General features: G+C 35.4%; 1 long non-coding RNA gene across 1 annotated transcript in view; it reads right to left on the bottom strand.

Moving 5' to 3' along the window:
* Positions 1–12,134, bottom strand: part of LOC107313320 — a 47,232-nt gene extending 35,098 nt beyond the window's left edge. The window contains exon 1 of the long non-coding RNA XR_001554921.1: positions 12,061–12,134. This is a non-coding gene — a long non-coding RNA (uncharacterized LOC107313320). The remainder of the gene's footprint in view (positions 1–12,060) is intronic.
* Positions 12,135–16,795: the final 4,661 nt, after the last annotated feature.

Genomic DNA, 16,795 nt, shown 5'->3' with positions numbered 1-16,795 from the left:
TTGCTAACTATTTTATTGAAGCGTTCCTCCTGTATGTATAAAAGATTATGAAGCACAGTTATTTTTAACAGTGCTAAATTGGTTTGAAGTAGCTAAAAATTTGGAGAATAATGCTAGACTTTTGGTGACAGCTCAAGGGATTTCTGATGCTTTTAATGCAAACCTTAAATCAGGTCTCTCTCAGCATATTCTTTGGAATCAAAGCCAATATCACAATAAAATAAGCTTTTGTCCTGCAAGTAAATTAAGTGACACACTTTCAAAGTCACATGCTGTACTGTCAGTTGGAGTTCCTCACTGCTTTTATTAGCTATCACATAGTGGGGTTATAAATGAAACTCAAAAAATAAAAATTCTATATTAAGAAGCTAAGAATTAAAGAATCAGTATAAATTAGTCTTTGAAAAGCTGTGGTTGTTTTTTTAATCCCAAACAGAAAATTAAGGAGTGAAAATATATTCATTTTATTATTTTGATGAAGTCACTCTAAGTTCGTTTCTCACAAAACCTAGAAACCACCGAAGTGCTCCCTCAGGAAGAACTGGCATTGTGCTAACCCAAATACAGCTTCCAATTGAACCTGAAATGGCTCTCATCAGTTCTACCTTACAGTAAGTAAACATTTCACCTGGATGGTAGATTCAGCTGCCTTCAAAAAAAACAGTACAGATCAAGACTGCCAATAAGATGACAGTGCCTGCACCCGACAGTAACTCCCAAATAAGGTAGAAAGAAGGTCAAAGAAGGAAGGAAACTATCTAGATTACTGAGAGCCGAAATGGAGCCCAAATGGTCTGACTTTACACATTATAGGTAATGTCACTTAAGTAAGTGAACAGATAAACCAAGTTTAGTTGTTTCACCATTTTGAATAAGTAATTTAAGGAACCAGAACATAAAATATATTTTCCATAAGTCAAAGTGTCACTAAGGAGTGCTCTGCTCTTTACACAACATATTCTTTGCCTTAAGACCCCAATATTTTCTTACCTAATAATTTAGGTTTCAAAACGGTGTTCCTATTCTATCATACATAAGTATCCTGTTTTGATGTATTTCTCATTTTAGAATTAGACAATATAAACATTATTCTATAAATGGGACATTTTCTCAGGATTGTCCCCTAAATCTTCTCATCTTTATCACCATGTTTATATCTTCCACAGTATGATTTGATATTAAAATAAAAGTGACCATTATCTCTGCATCAATAAATCACTAGGAGCCATACTTCTTCAGCACATAGAAATGACAGACATCAAACAATATTTTGCTCCCTAATACATACCCTTTATTCACTGCTTTTTTTAAAATAAATACTGCAGGCATTCATAGTGATTGCAAAGATTTATTCATTTCTCCTCCATAGGCTGCTTTTAGTATGATTACTTTTTGTGTGGATGAGCATTAAACAGCTATCACATTTATCCAAATATTTTTTAGAGAGCCAACCATCTCCCTGAAAGTATGGGCCAGTTTGCATTATTTATACATTAATGGTCCAGGTCACGCTGTCAAGTCATTTCTAAATTCCTGCTCTCTAAACGGAAAGGAAAAACAACCTTAAATAATTCAGATATCATTGAAGAGAAATTGGAAGACTTGTTGGGCAAATATCAAAGCAATCTAGAGGTGGCAAGAGTAGATGACACACTGTGAAGTGACATGAGTTCATATTTTGGGAATACTTCTACTTGCACTGAAAAGTTTAATAGACCACTGACTGTGAGAGATACCTTATACCTTTCTTCCTTTCATTTCTACTTACAGCATTCATAATTTTAATATTTCTTGTAATGAATAATGTTTATTATTTATTGCTTGACTTCACTAGCCCCTGCCAGTGTAATCAAAGAACTGAGTACAAATTCAGAGTCACATGCTTAAAAAATAAAAATAAAAGAGAAAATGTGTTGTTTAAAAGCTATACATACTGGCAGGAAGTTCATGCTTACTTCTAAGACAATATGGTACAGTACAAAAAAAAAAACCAAAAAAAACCCAGAAGTTAAAGTTACTTAAGATCGTGAGTTAGCACAGAAATACGTAGGTCACTCTGAATGTAAGGCCTCCTATTTACTTTTCATGGAAAGTATAGAAGTACAGTAACACTATTTAATGCAGCTGAGAGTTTACTCTAAAAGACTATTTGTCAACATAGTTGTGACCATTCATTTTTACCAATAACAAACACAGCAGTGAACAAGAGCCTGCATGCTGTGCTTGTAAATATTTGCATGACCATCCAGAACATCTCTTGACATACTGTGCTCACATTTACTGGTTGTTATCTATAAACATGCAGCTAGCATCAAGTAATGGGTGCAATTTTTTCTGAATGAAGGAATTAAATGACATCTTTGCATTATACATACTTCCACGTTAGACATCATTTTGTCAGACTGCCCCTCTGCTGCTACCTGTCACAAAGCAACAAAATATAGTATTGATAGGAAGGCACAACTTTTACTGCCATACTACTAGAATCTTCCTCTGATGTGTGCCAACATGTTATAACAAGAGGCATTACCTTCAGAGCATCCCTCATAAATGTATTCTTGAATTATTTTTGTGACTCTGAGAGACAACTGAGAGTCAAAGTTAAACCTTGTTTTGGACCAAGTCTTGGAACTGATAATTGAATCATCCAGAGAAGCATATAAAATTTTTAGTACATGGTATACAGTTCACCAAAATAAGCACAGTGAGTGCTCTTCTGCCTAAGTGATCATCAACACTGATGAAATTCATCCTCCTCAAATAAATAAAATCCCTTGCAGTATATTTCTTCCAGATGGCTCTCCCAGGACTCACACCCAGGAATTCTATTCTGTGTGTCTGTCAAGGGTGTTCCTGTAACAAGGTGTAAGTACTGGAATATTATCTTGTTCCCATGACAGTCTCTTGTATACCTGTGTTAAGATTTTTATCACAAAATATGAATCTTCTACTTTTCTGTAATTAAACCAAAAATAAGTTCAGGAAATTGCTCAAAATCTTCAGTTATAAAAGGCATGTGAGTGCAGGTTCCTTTTTTATCTTTTGAAGGTTTCACCTATGCAAATATACCATCTGGTTTTTTTTAATCACTCTGCACAGCAGGTCAAAGAGACAAATATGCATTCATCCCCTTCCAAGTCAACTCACTACCAGGTAACAGTGATACAGGACACTCTTTTTATATAGGCAATATAGCTGGGCCAAACACTGATGGAAACATCCTCTAGTGACAGATAGTAGTGTATATAACATTACATACAGAGTAGTATAACATTCAATAACATAAATGGGATGAACTACAAAACACACTTTATATAGGACTGTCTGTCATAAGATGATGCCAGGAAAGCCATACATCTGAGGTTACAGAAGTGACCTATATTCCCAGCCCTGTCAGAAGTTACTGACAGTGCATGTCAAAGAAGCTAAGCAGAAACAACAGCCCTTTTCTAAGCTGTGTTTGAACAGATACTTTGCTAAACACTGAGTGTAACTGCTTTAGTAAGGTGCAGCTCAGAGCTGCAGGCTAAAACCATAAACCAGAAATACCCAAGACCTTCCCTGCCCTGACTTACCAAGTAGTAACAGTCCTCTACAGACAGCATAATATAGAACATACATAAATAAATGTACCACCTCTCTAAAACAGATGACTTAATCCTCTATTTTCTTTTTAGTATACTCACTTCTGGATTTATATATTGTAGACTGGAGATCTCCATTAAAGTCATTACAAACAACACCTCAGTCCTGGTCCCATTAAGGAGCTCTGCAATCATGTAAGTAATTGCTAAGCAGTAGTGTTTTCTCAGGAACCCATAAATAAATAAAGTAGTTCTGTGTCTGTGTGCATGCATTTGTATGCAGTAATAGTAAATGCTCTCAGGCACTGAAATATAAAGTATGCCTAAATTAATCTTATAGAGGGTTTGCATACATGCCAGAAAAAGTATAAGCAAGCAAGTTAACTAGTATGTTGTATTTGATTAGTATTGGCATAAAACCCGTCACATTACAATTTGTTTCCTTTATGAAACTCAGGATTTAAATGAAAGTCTTGTAACAATATATGTACATATAACAAAATTAAATATTCGATTTAGCAGAAAAACAATAATATTATAATAAAACTGATAAGAAAATTGCTACTACCTCAAAATGTAATTTGGAGCAAGAATACTTATGAGGGAAAAACACTTCAAAAAATGAAAACATGCTGCCTGATGAAAAGCACAGTTTTAATCTCAACAGTTTGTGCAGGATGCTTTAAAAAGCTGTACTTGAAAGAAATACACTGAAGTTATTATATTCAGGTCATTTTTCTCCTTAATTCATGCATCATTATGAAATCATCTACTATGTACCCAAATGTTAAGCACAATTTGTTTAAGAATTTCAATGAAGTCAATATAGAATATTAAAAGCAATACAGAATAAACATTCAACAATCAGTGCCCCATTTCACTTTGGTTCAGTTTTCATTTCGTTTGGTTTTTACCTCATTTATGGGAGGAAATTGCTTCCTTGTGCCATAAAGCATATCCTTCAACGAGCTAAACCCTTCAAGGATCGCAACGTGTCTTATTAAAGTGGGAATACAACCAAGTTCAAAAGTCCAATAAAATACATGCTCAAATGAGTTTACACATTTTTAGGAAGTTGACAAGCAGATTTGAAGTCTTTTTCCCCCCCTCCAGCTTCCCTCTTCTGAAAAGTAACCTTAAATGCTTCATTAATGTTAATAGCTATGATATTCAGTATCCAATAGTTTCTATCCCTACTTCCTCTTCAAGAGCAAGACACAGGTCCGTGTTTCCTGTATAAAACCTTGAAGCCATCACAACCCCACTTCTCTCCCATATCATCATTTCATGTGACCACTGCTTACCGATATCTCTCATATGCGACGGGCAGCCTCTCAACCTGCACTCTCACCGTTACAAAAGCCGCAGAAACTCTCATTAAGAAAGAATTGACTGTTACTGTGCTTTCTCAACTTGCAGTCTGGAAGTGCTTCTTCCTTTCTGCATGAGATAATTCAGTTGGTTTTGCATTTTCTTTTCTCATGCAAGCTCAACCATGAAGGTCAAAAAAAAAAAAAAACAAACAACAAAAAAACCAACAAAACACACCACCTATGGAAAGTTCCTTCCTCTATTTGACATGTAACAAACTAACTATAAATGCTAAATACTTAGAGTAGTCTATACACTACAAATATATTGTTACGAGAATTATAGTAGGGAAAGAAAGTGATTTTTTTAGCCAACGAGCACCTGACAAAGCTGTAGTAATTCAGTTTGAAGACCCAAAGTGTAGCAAAGACAGCACTGTTGACATAAGCATCCCTGAAACAGGCCCCAAAGCCAAGTTAATTTTTAAGTATTATTGAATCAGATGCTACTGCAAGACAGAGCATGCCAGATTTCGTAATTCATTCAAACACCTGAACTACTGCTAGACAAAAAGCCTGACAGTAAGCTAGTTTTCTAAGTTTCAATAAAAAAATATAGATATACTTTGAGTCTTTAAAATTATTTTTATTTCTGATGGTTGATATACATAGTAAATATGTTATTCAAGTTGTAAAATGAATTGAATGTCTTCTCTTTTGAAAAAAAAAAAAAAAAAACTGAGAAATTACCAGGAACACTTGCAGCATTGATATTAATGATGTAAATAGTTCAGCTATAAGAAGGGTAACAAGTTAAATGTTGTTATTCTAATTATTCTAGAAATAGCACCCTCATAAAACCATGGGGGTGCAGAAGGAAAGAACACCAGAACCAGAAAGTGCTAGTGTAATTATAAATCTATGAAATACCTATGCAGAAATAAGTCTAAAAAAAACTATTCACAAAGTTTTCAACTTCGATGTGAGATCAGTATAAGATATAAGGAATAATACCAGATAATTATGATGAGTGATGCAGGCCTCAAATAAAATAAAATATATTAAAAAAATGAAGTAAAACATGATTAGTATCTAAAATTAATTTTCATTACTCAATATATCAGGCTTATGCACAATACTGTACATTTTATATTTTAATTATACTTTCGCCTGCTAGTAAGAAAACAAGATGAAGCTTTTTTCTCTGTGATGAGAATTTTCACTCAGAACCCCCTGCTTTCAGTTTTCTAATTACACAAACAGCCTGATTGAGTCCCTTCAGGTTAAATCCCTCCAACAGTTTTCTCTCTGAGCAGCATTCAGATGCCTCAGTGATACTTTCTGGGTAACCTCTCAATGCTTTTTATTCATCTATATAGATCAATGCCAAGACAAGGTAAAAGTCTACATAAACAATTAACAAAGGTCCAGGGAACAAAAGTGAAAGAGTTATATGCTACCTCAGCTCAGTTTCCAACTTTAAGTTGCCCTCTTCCTTTTAGATCTAATCTAGAAACTACTTTCAGGTGGAATACTTTTCCTGCAAAACAGACAGCTTAAATTCCAGCCATCAATGCTAGAAGTATTTGTATGCCACAATATCCTTTCTGAAATGCATTTCTTCCAGTTCTCTCTTTGGTGTCTAAACACAGGGAAACAACTTTAATCAACTGATATTCCTAACAATGTTTAGCTGAAATACATAACCTACCTGCAGCATGGCATGGTTTTAAACCTGCAGTTAAGAGCCAGTGTTCAAACTTAACTCCTTAATTAGAAACCCAGCTATTAGAATACACAAGATGAGGCAGTTGGTGTCACAAATCCAGATTTATAACAGGCTCAGTTTATTATGATGTAAATAATACCACAGAAGAAATAGTCAGTGGTTTACTTGAATGGAGCTGCACTTCTCAGTGAGATAATACATCATGGGGGGAAAAAAAAGAAAAAAAAAAATAATAAAATCTTGTTCCCACTTCATGCAGCTTTCCTCCTTAAAGGGGCTGCCATTCCCAGGAAGAAGTCAGCAGTATTTCTTTAAGGACTTATTCTCAAGGCATAACCATGAGCCTTGGCAAATAATTTTAACATCTCAACTATGTACGTTATGATTTTTAAAAAGCACAGACATAACATTATGCTCTTTGGGGCTGCCAATACTCTACCCCACATCTTGACTTAAGGTAATAGTTCTCTTTCATGGACTTCATACTATACTGTACTTGGGAAAAAATCATCCGCTTAACATTTTCAGAGCTTAAAAAAAAAAAACCAGATTAAACTCTCAGAAAAATAGATTTACCTTTCCTTTTACAGTTTCCTTTCCTGTGAAACTTACTACCCAAAAGCAAAGACATACATTGTGGTTCAGCCTGCCAGCAGCTCAGCACCACACAGTTGTGCAGTCACTTCCCTCTCTCCTAGTGGGATGAGGGAGAGAAACAGGAAAACAAAAGTAGAACTTGGAGCTTGAGATAAAAACCATTTTTTAGACAAATAAAGAAAAGAGAATAATAGCAATAATGGAATTGCTCACCATCTACTGACCAGTAACATGCAAACATGTTCTGTTTTTCAACATTTTCATCAACCATTTCTAACTAAGATCTTTAAGACAGGAAACTTCTACTGTTGAAATGCAAGTTTGCCTGCTCCTCCCTCCTTCAAAGTTAGTAGTATATCTAAAAGTAATATTTGCAAAAAAAAGCACCAAAACTATTTAGGTGTTAAGTTCCCACTGCAACTCTGCACAAAACATGAAGCTATAAGATCCTTGATGCCTGTGAATCTGTGAAGCAGTGCATTCTGCTGAGGGGTGGTCAGTGGGCAGCAACCAGTTTGCTAGTCAGCACACTTAAAGAAAGCAGCAAAGAGCAACATCCTATTTACTGCCTGCCAGCAATAATAATTGAAGAGCTGGGACACAAGATCCTGGACTGACACCTAGGTTAGGAGGGAGACTTCACTTCCTCAGCTACTAGTTAGGATGATAAGTGTTCAAACATATGCAAGCTGATTGGCTGTGGTATAGCCACTTTGTATAAACATAAGTCATTATCTAGAAAGCTGTCTCCTAAACTCTGGGAAGAAAATCTATGAAAAAAAATCCATTCATGAAAGGAATGTCTGCTGCCTACACAAAAGATCATATGCAGTCATATCATTTGTTAAGTTACATAGCTTGAATCTTCACATTCCCTAGACATCTCAAACTGTGCTTATATTATACAGTAGCTCTGAAAATCTATTTCCCTTAACAGTGTTATCAAAAGATTTAAGTCTATGTGGATTTCAGTTACACCATATCTACTTCTGCAAATTTTATTACTAGGTTGTGTAAGATTACACAATCAAGCCCATTATAATTACATTGGAGAATAATAGTACTCCGCAATTTCTATGCCACTAGCATTTCAAAAGTATCCATAATAAATTTATAGCCATAATCCAACAGATTTCCTGTCTTTGAAATCGGATTTTCTTCTTTCCTGAAGGTGAAAAACCTATTTGCATTTCCAAAGTTCAAAACTGAGTTAGAATTCAATTTTAATGCAATTTGTTTTCTTAGTATAATTAAATCAATAACTATCTTTCAATAAATGCATTAACACAACAAAATGAAAGACTCATTAACATTTTAATCCTCAATTATGTTCTTCCAGCCAGTAAATTTCTTCCCTTCCTAAGGCATCTATGAGGAAAACATATTCAATTGCATTTTAAAATGGCCCAGAGGGCAGGCACAAGCACAAGGGATCCTATTGACAAAAGCAGACCCTTTCTGCATAACCATTTATTTCAGATCCTGTTTATTAAGTGACCCAGTGGGACTACTGTATTAATTACTTGTTAACTGTGGTTTCCTTTTTGCTTCCTCTCCACCCTCTTTAGATTCTAGCTGTCATCTAATCAACTATTTGTCTCCACAAGAAGAATCAGGAAAGAAAAGTCACCAATCACTTGAAGTATACACAGTTTTGTTGCAGCAAGAACTTCATAAGACACAAAGGCAAAAATAAACATCTTTCATTTTCTGAAGTCCATGAATTATTAATTACCTGGAAATGGACAGAATGGCTGAATATACCATATACCTGATAATTTCAATATTTTAAGGCTACCTGAAGCATACATAAAGTTTTCACTTAGTTAACATGGCATAGCAGGCAAGGAAAGGTATGAAATTGCCTTCAACCAGTTTCAGGATGACCTGTGAAAGGTATTAGTCACAAGCCAGTAATAAGAAAAGAATAGCTTGCCCTGTTCTGAAGGCAAGGGCTCACTGAAAACTCCCTACAGTAAGCAGTCTCTAAGAGATGCTCCCCCCTTTTGGCTACTTTACTTAAATAAAGTTTTTTTGGTCAAAAATATTTCAAAGACAGCACAGCTTATGTGTGAACGTGTACTCTGGAGTGAGAAATTGTTTTAGTGAAAGAAGGGGGGATGACTCCTTGTATAAATTGCAATGATACTGAGTACAGGCAGCAATATATTATTGCTTCAAATTACTCTTTGTCTGAGAAGATTAACATACTCAGCATTTTATAATATAATGTTTTCTACAATGTTAATAATTCTACACATGTCCTTGCTAAATTTTTCCACAGGAAAGGTTACTGTTTCTCTTCAGTTGTAACACACTTGAGCAATGTATTAAAACCATGTCCAGTTCAAGTCTATTTACAGCCTACCACTAGTCACCACTCTAATTTTTAACAACTACTATAATGGATTATATGTTATACCATATCCCTAACTTCTACTATTTTCAGCTGTGGAGTCAGACATTGTCATCAATATTTTACTTTTTAATTTGACTGCATTACTTGAGTGAATTTCTTAGTCTGTACCCTTACTTTACCCTAAAAACTAAGAGTGAGTGAGATTTTAGGAAGGAATTAAAGTGTTTAATCCTCCACAGAGCACTAAAATGTTATTTATCATCTGAACTCATGAAAATCAAACATCAATAAATCTCTCACCATGTCCCACAGCCATAACAGTGACAGCAAGCAAAATTAAAACCCACCCAAACTACCACAGAACATTGTATTCATCATCTTTTTTCCCCACATTGGCAATAAACTAAAATAGCACCCAAATCCAAACACCTTTCAGCACAGACCTTGATATACCAGGCAGTCTTAGGTCTGCTAAACCCATTTCTTCAAAATCTGACACAGAGCATATTATTACTAATAAAAGGAATATCTTTTTGGTGCAGAGTAAGAACTCCTTACTATATGAACGGGAGAGGTTAATGGGGAAAATTCAAGTTACGTCTTTATCAGTTTGGCATTGTTTTTACTGCATGCTTGTTAACCTCTTCAGATTTCCTATTTTACCTGAAATTCATCCTTAGGAGCTGGAGTTACAGGATTTATATCAGGAACCGCTCATCCTGTTCTATAGACATCCAGTTTAGAAAAAGTATATGACTGGACAAAAGGAAATTTTTAGAACTGAGTGAATGGAAAAGAAATTTGAAACATCAGATAACTATATATATTATTATATAAATAATAAACACTAATTAAAATGAGAAGCCATTTTGGTAGCAGAACTACTACAGTTCCCAGTAACTCTGTATGAGATGCCTTCTCTACAATCCAAAGGTGGAAAACTCTCAATTCAGAATTTTACTTTAAACTGATGCATGAGCGCCTGTGTTAAGACTGATGGGGAAACAAGTACGTTGAGTTATCTTGAACATGTTCAGACATCAGTGAGGTAAGTTCCAATTTAGAGACCTGATCAAATACATGGTTTTTATTTACAAAATGGTTCTAGAAAAAAAAAAAAAAAAAACATGGAAAAAAAATATATCAAAAAATAGCTGGTGAAAAACAAATCAAAGTACTCCACCAACATCAGATTTGCAACAAAAGTTGTATTACTAACTTCAACCTGAATTAAATCCTACAAACACAAGGAAGTTCTCCTGTCAAGAGACTCTCCTTCTTTACTTTTCATTGTTTTTTAAACAGTGGATATAAGTAGCTTAGTGCTTCAGTATTTAAGAAGCCAAAATAATCATTATCAAGATACATACAGCTGGAAAACTATTCAGACCCAGCTGAAACAGAACTTGCAAGACAATCATCTCCACGACTTGACCTCACCTCCAGACCTGTGTTGTTGTGATTACATATGGCCATACACTACATGCATAGCTTCCACTAAACCATTATGTAATCCTACCATTATAGCTTCCGTTCTGGCTGGAGTAGATGAAAGGCTTCAATGTAGCATTAAATTCCCTATTATGTGCAGGGTAGGCTTACTCCATTTAATGAATGGGATAATTAACTCCAGAGTTTGCTTTCTATTTCCCCATCTGAGTGACGTGGGGAGAGCAAAGCAGGGTCCCACAGCCAGGCTTCATCCCACATGAGGCATCCCCAGCCCTTGCCTTGGAGATAGGGTCAGACTAACGATGAGCCAGGACCAGGAACCATGGGGCTGTAAGGAGCTGCTCCTGCCACAGGCTCTAGGCTTTCTATTGTACGTTCTACCCCACCATCTCAGATTAAGAGTTGCACTGAGAAAGACACTAACTGCACACAAGGTGTTATTTCGGTCTCACATGTTATTAAAAATCAGCACACCATACAGGCAGCTACTAATCCTGACATCCTACTTCCCTCTTCCTTGCAAAGCAGAAAAGTAAAAAGTAGAAGAAATCCTGAGGGATTATCTATACTTACATCCCAAAATGGAATCAGCAGTATTCAAAACACTTTTTGCTTTTGTGGAAGAGATCATATGTCAAAAACATTGTTCTGCCCTTCCCCATCATCAATTATATACTTATTATTATAATCAGAATTTCTAGATCACAAATGGGACAAGGAAATTTACATTGACATTTCAGGACTTTTCAGTCCAGAGATCATAATTGCATCTCAATGCTTCAGAGAAAGAGATACCTACTCACATAAGACCACTCTATTCTCACGTAAAACACATGTATGATGCACTGTACATAGGCAGACTGTACTGTGTATTTATAAACATGAAGAAAGCTAAAAGCCTAAAGTAAGATGTCATAATGCAATGGAAAGTGCAACAACGATAGCAGAGTAGCAAGATTCCAGGCCACAACAAGCAAGGATCCACTCAAATGCAACAACATTAGAGAAAGACTTAAAGAACCATCTTACCTTCAGAAGACCACAGGTACACAGGGAATCTAAGAGAAATTTACCCTCACTACCACTGCCAACCCTTAAATGAAGTCTAAGGGGGAATGGCTCCTGGCTCCACTTCTAGTCACTCATGCATGCACCTGAGCTCCCCAGGGTTGGCCCTGCCGTCCCACCAGGTGCTCAATCACTGGTTCAAACTGTGACTCAGCATTTCCACTACAGATGTGAAACTATACAAGTTCCTAATAATAAATTTTTTTGCCATGAATTTTGACTCATCAAAACAACATCCAAACCTTAAACCTGTTGCCAATGTCTTTGTAAATTTAAGTAACCCTGTTACCTGTTCAATGTACTAGAAGAGGTGCTTAAGACAGCAAAAGATATTCCATCAGCTGATTCTGTTACTCTAGCAGGTGAAGCACAAAAATGCTGTTACAAAACAAAAGAGTCTTTCAAAGGAATTCCTAAGACATCTGAATAGCAATAATCTAACAGGGATTTTTGCTACATCTAAAGTTTCAGTCTTAAGAAGGAAGAACAAAATGGGGGATGGAATAGATATTTGTAAGGCTATTTAAAAACATTCCCGAAGAACAAACAGTGGTAGATTCAAAGTCTGTAAGGAACTCACTGTGGTTCTTCAGAGTGGAAAGCTACCTTGTTTATGACTCACTTTACTATAACTACTAGCATTAATCAAGGTACTCACCTGTCTAAACACTTGAAGCATCACAGCTTTAAATGATAAAAATATAATTAAATGTCAACAAAATTAAATTGTGAATAATTTGATATTTCATCCAGCATGGATAGAAGTATGCCAGATGTGTCGCAAAGGCAACAGTTTCAAACACTTAGGTTTTAGCATTAAACAGAATACAGGCTTCCCAAGATTTCTCTTTACAATTCATAAAGCCTATGAAAATATGCATGCAAGAATCTGACAGTAAATTCATAGGCATTCATTCTTCCTCACATCTTTGGTTCAATGTCTAAGAACATACAGATTAGACACTACACATTGTGGGACACTGCCTATGTTATATAAAGAAGATCCAGCACAACTAATGCATCACATTAAGTCCTAAAGTTTTATTACCTATCATACTTGATTTTACGCTTAGGTAGTAAATCCTTTGATAAGAGATCATTTTTGTTTTTGCCTGCATGGTTTGTAGAAAGATGGAAAGGATAAACTTATTTAACAGGAAATGGCAAATAATTAAAGGAACAAGATCTGATTTATTCTGTTGGTCTCTCTCAAGTAGTTTTCTCCATATAATTTACACTCAGTGCTCTTTGGCTCCTGAATTGTAGAAGATGTGTTACATTCTATTTTCAACAAACTATTCAGAGATTAGTTATTTAATGTTTCTAAGCATCCTTCAACAGCAAATCACAATGGAAATCCTAAGTCTTATTCATAGTCTTTCATTATGACTTTTATTGTTTTAAATTCTGTGAAGACTTGCATAATTCAAAAACATTAAATTTATTCTTGACTTTTTCTATTTACTATCTGAACATAGTGGAATGTAGCTAAATCCTTGAGTACAAATATCAATATTTTCTCAAAAACTTCAGATAGAAAACAACTCCAAAAAGAAAACTATCTGGAGAAACCATTCACATGCAACCCTCAGACAAGGGCTACTGCCATCTGTGATACAAAGCCTCATTCAGAGCAAAATAGCTGCATGACCTCTGGTCAGTCTGCTCGGAAAACTGCTGAAATGATAGAACGTAAATAAACAAAAAGCAATGTGAGGTAAAAAAAAAACAATAATAAAAAATAAAAACACAGAATGAAACCTAAATGTGGATATACAGAGACAGCAGCATTAGGACTCAGGAGGAAAAATACTGCTGTTAAAAGGTCTAAAAGCCTCAAACAACAGGGAATCAGATGATAGTATCTCAGCAGCATTAAGGATTAGCTCAACCTGAGGAAAGCTGGTTGACCTGTCCTCACCTGATTTACAACTACCTGGACAGCATGGACTCATCAGATGTCTTATCAAAGCGGTGATCATATAATGCTCAGTCCAGTAATATTAACCCTTGGACCACTGGCTCAGTAGTCCTCACTACCAATCAATAACTGCTTAACAGTTGTAACTGCTTAAAAGTTAATTCTACTGTTCTCTTCAGTTGTGCGAAGTGCTTCTTGCTCACAGTAAAATGAATTACAAGGAATAAATGTTGCCAGTATCTTCAAGCTTATCTGACTTTTAAATTTTGGTCTGACCAGTTGAGAATCTATACCACGTGTTTTCTGCAGCCATGACTTGCCTCTAACCAAAACTGACTTTTAAGCAAACCATGAACAGTGTTGTTCACACTTAACAGGCCAATTGTGCTGTGATTAATTTCACACTATCTCCTGGACATCAGAATTTTGACAAGAGAATATCACAATTTTGCTCTCGGGTCGTATATTGCTCTGAGATGCTGAGAAGCTCTTCTATCACAGCTAGGGTATCTAGTCCTTCCCTGTCTTTCAGATGAAAGATGTAGAAGCACAACCTGAGATTCCTGTTGCTCAGCTGCATCAGAAATTGTAGTCTGTACTGCAGAGTAGTAGTTTGAGATGGTCTCCTCACATTAATACCAGCTTGAAACTTTATTTTATTCTAGTTATAATGGATAAAAAAGCTCTAAACAGTTTGTCTTCCTTCTTGGTGTTTTGCCTAATACAAGTCATTTGCCTAAGCCCTACACACACAAACTACACACAATTGTAGTAACAGATAACGTTCTGAAGTTAATTTGCTGAATAAAAGGGGCATAAGACAGTCTCATTCAAACTTGCACAAGTTCTCTAAATAATACATAAAATATGGATTCATAAACAACAGATTTTTTCTCTTCAGACAGAAAGGCACAATGGCTATGTCCCTGCGCTCAGCATTAAAAGCATATTCTGCCCGATAGAACTGCTCTCACAACTAAGCAATAATCACTGTGAGCAAGGGATGTAAAACTAAACACAAATAACTATCTTGTATTTACCAGCAATCAAAATGTGGCAAAGCTTGCACTTCCAAGAAATTATTTTGTGGTGAAATTACTGGGTTAATACAGTAAAGAACATCTGGGCTTAAAATTCACATTGGCCAGTTCTCAGCATCCTTATGAATGCTTACATGCAAATAAATAAATATTAAAGCACTGAAAAACTCTTTCTCTGCATTTGCTTAGGAGGCTGAAGATTCAGGAAAGTGTCCAGTATATTTAAAAAAAAGAAAAAAATGCTGGGAAATGTGAACTAACCTTACTCACAGGTAAAATCTAATTATGTCTGTGAAAAAAAAAGTTCTTCAAAGAACAGAGATCATTCATAATTAATGTATTTTAAATGATAACATCACATTTGGCAGCATTAATTATGAACACTTATATATAATTATAGAAATCATTGGCACTAATAAACCTGTAAGAAGGAGCAGACATTTCGGAAATAATATCTTCGACAAATCTACTTCCAAGACTGAGTTTCCAATTCACACTCATACTGTATAGGTCTTGGTTTAGAAAGATGTGAAATGCATTACACATCCACAGTGTGAGTCTAACCTATATATTAATTATTGAAATCCAATCAGAAATAGGGTCAAAGACGGGAATACCTTACACAGGAATACCTTGTTTGCCTTTGAAAAGGAAAGAATTTGTAGTCACTTTAAAAATGGAAGACTCTGTAGAATAACTGAATCTTGTTTGTAATAAATTCTCAAGATGGTATGCAACAACCAAAATAGTGCAGATCATCAAAGAACATTTGTTTTCCACAGATCTCCTCAACATCTGAGTACCCTCTGCCAATAAAAATGGAAAAATAAGATTAAGATAATGTTTTCTGGGGGGTTTTATGTGATTGTAGTGACTTGAAGCCTGTAAGTTATAAAAAGACTCCCCCAGTTCAGTTATGTCCACATAATCAGTTCGTTTTTTTGCTGCCGTCACTGGATGGGGCAGTGTGGGCAGCATCACTCCTCGTGGAAGCAAGAAATTTCCCATATCCACCTCACCTCCAGGAAGGAAATGGCAGTAGAAATGGCAGTATTCTTTTCCCGTGGAAAGATTATCCAAAAGACTGGCCCCATCATTAGCCTTGGGGATGATATTCAAGTTGCTCCTACAAAGACTTAATCACAATATTTACTCCAACTACTTCCCCCTCTATCGTTGCACAGGAGAGAAACACACAAACACTAATAATATGGCACAATTTTAATACATAATTTGACTCCAGTTATTTATACTTTTTTTCTAACATTTTAAAAGAATTTAAAGCCTGTATCACTTATACTACAATGCATCTTCTTCATATAAATAGTGTTAAACAGCAGACTCCCATATGAACCCTTGCAAAACAATTGCTGGTGACTCAAAAATAATACATCAAGTAGAAAATTACATTACAGTGGTAAAGAAGAAGTCAGCACTAGTTGCTGTCTAGGCTTTCACAGCCTACAGCTTCAGTAAATCATGTAGCAAACAAAAATCTCCTTGTTTCCAGGAAATTACTTGTCCTCTTCTTAGATTTTATTTATTTATTTATTTTAATTAGAAGTGCAAATAGCATAAGCAATTCACACAGATTCATACATTTACACAAATCATTTTCTATTGATCACATGGATCAATAAAGATTATGAAAGCACAAAATTTATTTACTACCAAGTCATCATTCATAGCATAAATATCTGCCATGGACTAGAATCACATTGATATTTGACATTGA

This window comes from Coturnix japonica, chromosome 4 (assembly GCF_001577835.2).
Source record: "Coturnix japonica isolate 7356 chromosome 4, Coturnix japonica 2.1, whole genome shotgun sequence".
In the NCBI taxonomy this organism is placed as follows: Eukaryota; Metazoa; Chordata; class Aves; order Galliformes; family Phasianidae; genus Coturnix; species Coturnix japonica.
This window is presented reverse-complemented; position numbering and strand designations above follow the sequence as displayed.